This window comes from Bison bison, unplaced genomic scaffold (assembly GCF_000754665.1).
Source record: "Bison bison bison isolate TAMUID 2011002044 unplaced genomic scaffold, Bison_UMD1.0 scf7180017864256, whole genome shotgun sequence".
Lineage (NCBI taxonomy): Eukaryota > Metazoa > Chordata > Mammalia > Artiodactyla > Bovidae > Bison > Bison bison.
In genome coordinates, this window is record NW_011494828.1 from 1,442,029 (window position 1) to 1,446,768 (window position 4,740).

A 4,740-nucleotide genomic window follows, 5' to 3' on the forward strand; every position below is an offset into this window, starting at 1 on the left:
AATACTAAAGCTGAAACTCCAGTACTTTGGCCACCTCTTGCGAAGAGTTGACTCATTGGAAAAGACTCTGATGATGGGAGGGATTGGGGGCAGGAGGAAGAGGGGACGACAGAGGATGAGATGGCTGGATGGCATCACTGACTCTATGGACGTGAGTTTGAGTGAACTCTGGGAGTTGGTGATGGACAAGGAGGCCTGGCGTGCTGCGATTCATGGGGTCGCAGAGTTGGACATGACTGAGCAACTGAACTGAACTGAACTGATGAAGCACAAGGCAAGTCCTAACACATAGTAAGCATGCAGTAAAAATGAGTTCCCTTTCCTCTCTCTCCCCAACCCCAACCTTAATCCTAGTTCTGGATGCTGCGAGTATATAACAAATTAAGTTTGGTTTTCTTCTTTATGATACCTTTTCAGTTACCAAGTTTTCTCCAGGGCAGATACACACAAGCCTTTAAGGTCTCCTATTGAACAGGGCATCAAGAGATTCCTGGTTATCTTCTTTAAAGTTTAGCCTTAATTACCCTCCAAATCATCAAAGGCCCTCTAAAACACAATAGCAAAAAAATGTACATGATATTACATATATGATCTAACTAGGAGAGAATTGAGGACTATTATTTCCCATAACTGTAATCTGGATATAAAAAGTTTTGTTTTCAATCTTTTTTTTTGTTTTTTTTGGCTTCTGGGATTTTAGTTCCCCAACCAGGGACTGAACCTGGGCCCTCAGCAATGAAAGCGTGGAGCTCTAACCCCTGGACTGCCAGGAAATTCCTTCTGATTTTCTTTTTTTTTTTAAATTTCTTTTATTTTTTTCAAATCCTTGTGTCATGGACTGACTTTCAATAGATCACAATGAAAGAACTGCTCTGCTACCCACAAAATCCCGACTCAGAAGCAAGTCATCTACAAACGGTTTAGCACCAGGTTCCCCACAAACATGCGATGCATGACGGGCAAGAGGCTCATCTTCTAAGTACACCAAATATATCTAAAATTTTGTATGCTGGAACATGAAGCTTGACACAGGATAAACTCATATTGGATCCTATTCAAATAAGCTGACATGCTAAAATACTAAGAGGATGTATGAATTTCCAAAATAATCTCTATTTTGATAAGTGTTCTCTTTTTTTTTTTTTTGGCCACTCAGCTTGTGGGATCTTCATTCACCACCAGGGACTGAAGCAGGGCCCTTGGCAGTGAGAGCACAGAGTCCTAACCACTGAACTGCCAGGGAATTTCCTGATAAATTTTCCTATTTGAATTTAAGAAGACCACTTAGGTCAGTTAGGCTACTCACCTCTTCTTTTGAGTTAGAAGGCTATTTAAGAGACTGGGGATAAAAGCAATCAAGAGAAAAGAGGAAGTTAGGTTCCTGGGGTTAGGGCCGGCTCTTCTACAGTTTACATTACAAAGTTGATGTCGAAGGAAAAATCTGATAAGAGGCAAAACAAAATTAGTAATATAAAGTATTGTCAAAAAATATTCACCAAAAATATTTTTTATTCAATCTTATTTCTCTCCCAAATGTATCATTTCTACTAAAGGGAATACTTTACAGCCATTAAAAGTGACACTTAACTATAAGCACATAAAATATATATATACAAGAATGTATTAACTTACATGCTGTCAGTAACAGAAAAAAAACAAAAAAACTGGAGACAATCCAAATATCCATCAATAGGGTGGTTAAATAAACTGTAGTATATCCAAATAATGTATTATATAGTCATTCAAAGAATGAGATAAGTTCTATATATACTAACATAGGGAGATGTTCAAGTTTCACTGTCAAGTGACCATAGTATGTTGCAAAACAAAATGTATAGTGCAATCTTATTTTTATCTTTTAAATAGTAAACATTAATATATAACCAAAAAACAATTTAGAGGCATTCGTACATTAAACTTGTCATCTTGGTGGAGGAGATGATTATACAAGACTCATTTTTGTATGGAATACATTTCTGTTCAGTTTTTTTTTTTTTTCCACAATTATCTTGCATTAGTTTTTGCTTTTAAAAATTTAGATTAAAAGGGGTTAGAAATAAAAATCACCCTTTCATCCCTACCACCACAGGAGCTTAAATGACATGAGATGAAATTTACGATATATGTTAAATGGGAAGAGGGAAGGGCAAAAATACAAAAACTGAATAATCAATAATTATATAAAATTATGCACTGGAAAAAAAGGAATTACACCAAAGTGATAATATTGTTTTGGGTGGAAATGTATGACTCATTCTTGACTCTTACCTAAACTATCTGTAATGCTATATTGATAATAAATATAGCAAAATGCAAATAATTTCACAGTCAATGTATAATGAACCTGAGTCTCTGAAAACATTCAATTATGAGTGTACAGAAATAAAAATATAAAAGATGTAGTAATTCAGTTAAGTTCGTATTAACCACAGCACGCACGCATGCATGCTCAGTTGCTTCAGTCGTGTTTGACTCTGCAACCCACCAGGCTTCTCTATCCATGAGATTCTGCAGACAAGAACACTGGAGTGGGGGGCCATGCCCTCATCCAGGGGCTCTTCCCAACCAGGGATCAAACCTGCATCTCCTGCACTGCAGGCAGATTCTTCACCCACTGAGCCACCTGGGAAGCCCAACGACAGCACACTACCTGGCATTTCTTCTACTTTCTGATAGGGATTTGCTTCCTTAAAATATTTCTTTCTGATTTAAATTCAGGAAAAATATTCCACTTCAAAAATAAAAATGTATTATTTAATGTAATTATGGAGCTTTAAGAGGGCTTTTGCAGGGTTTTTTTGGTTTGTTTTGGGAGGGTTTTTTTGACCATGCCAAGCAGCTTCCCCCACCAAAGATCAAACAGAGTGCCCTGTAGTGAAAAAGCAGTCCTAACCACTGGATAACTATTAACAAAAGGTATTTGCAAAAAATGCCTATTTTCATGGGTCTTCACTCTGTGTGTGTGTGTGTGTGTGTGTGTGTGTGTGTGTGTGTGTGCGCGTGTGTATACTTTCCAAATAAAGGGTCATATTCCAGTCTGAAATTTCATTTGTTTAGAGACGATTTTGATAACATTTCTATTATTTCACAGGCATAAAAGATTTCAACATCATTTCAGACTAGCCAGAAGGAAGCATTGAAGAAAGTGGGGAAAACCACTAGACCATTTAGGTATGACCTAAATCAAATCCCTTATGATTATACAGTGGAAGTGACAAATAGATTTAAGGGACTAGATCTGATAGAGAGTGCCTGATGAACTATGGACGGAGGTTCGTGACATTGTACAAGAGACAGAAATCAAGACCATCCCCAAGAAAAAGAAATGCAAAAAAGCAAAATGGCTGTCTGAGGAGTCCTAACAAATAGCTGTGAAAAGAGAAGTGAAAAGCAAAGGAGAAAAGGCAAGATATACCCATTTGAATGCAGAGTTCCAAAGAATAGCAAGGAGAGATAAGAAAGCCTTCCTCAGCGATCAATGCAAAGAAATAGAGGAAAACAATAGAATGGGAAAGACTAGAGATCTCTTCAAGAAAATTAGAGATACCAAGGGAACACTTCATGCAAAGATTCGCTCAATAAAGGACAGAAATGGTATGGACCTAACAGAAGCAGAAGATATTAAGAAGAGGTGGCAAGAATACACAGAAGAACTGTACAAAAAAGATCCTCACGACCCAGATAATCACGATGGTGTGATCACCCACCTAGAGCCAGACATTCTGGAATGTGAAGTCAAGTGGGCCTTAGGAAGCATCACTACAAACAAAGCTAGTGGAGGTAAAGGAATTCCAGTTAAGCTATTTCAAATCCTAAAACATGATGCTGTGAAAGTGCTGCACTCAATATGTCAGCAAATTTGGAAAACTCAGCAGTAGCCACAGGACTGGCAAAGGTCAGTTTTCATTCCAATCCCAAAGAAAGGCAATGCCAAAGAATGCTCAAACTACCACACAATTGCACTCATCTCACACGCTAGTAAAGTAATGCTCAAAATTCTTCAAGCCAGGCTTCAACAATACGTGAATCGTGAACTTCCAGATGTTCAAGCTGGATTTAGAAAAGACAGAGGAACCAGAGATCAAACTGCCAACATTCGTTGGATCATCGAAAAAACAAGAGAGTTCCAGAAAAGCATCTATTTCTGCTTTATTGACTATGCCAAAGCCTTTGACTGTGTGGATCACAATAAACTGGAACAGACCACCTACCTGACCTGCCTTTTGAGAAATCTGTATGCAGGTCAGGAAGCAACAGTTAGAACTGGACATGGAACAACAGACTGGTTCCACATAGGAAAAGAGTACGTCAAGGCTGTATATTGTCACCCCGCTTATTTAACTTCCATGCAGAGTACATCATGGGAAATGCTGGGCTGGAAGAAGCACAAGCTGGAATCAAGATTGCCAGGAGAAATATCAATAACCTCAGATATGCAGATGACACCACCCTTATGGCAGAAAGTGAAGAGGAACTAAAGAGCCTCTTGATGAAAGTGAAAGAGGAGAGTGAAAAAACTTAAAGCTCAACATTCAGAAAACTAAGATCATGGGATCCAGTCTCATTATTTCATGGCAAATAGATGGGGAAACAGTGGGGGAAGGCTCCAAAATCACTGCAGATGGTGATTGTAGCCATGAAATTAAAAGACGCTTACTCTTTGGAAGGAAAATTATGACCAAACTAGACAGCATATTCAAAAGCAGAGACATTACTTTGCCAACAAAGGTCCGTCTAGTC

The 4,740-nt window shown here is 38.3% G+C and overlaps 1 protein-coding gene across 8 annotated transcripts in view; it reads right to left on the reverse strand.

Annotated features, from left to right (window-relative positions):
• TESK2 (testis-specific kinase 2) overlaps nt 1–4,740 on the reverse strand; it is a 138,678-nt gene that overhangs the window by 125,768 nt on the left and 8,170 nt on the right. For 2 of the 8 annotated variants that reach the window (XM_010847837.1, XM_010847838.1), the window contains exons 2-3: nt 1,307–1,441; nt 410–546 (exon numbers count right to left, since the gene is read on the reverse strand). The exons of 4 other annotated variants lie outside the window; for them this stretch is intronic. The gene's annotated coding sequence lies outside the window, so the exon portion shown is untranslated. The remainder of the gene's footprint in view (nt 1–409; nt 547–1,306; nt 1,442–4,740) is intronic. 2 more of the 8 variants (XM_010847842.1, XM_010847840.1) reach the window with 1 other exon arrangement.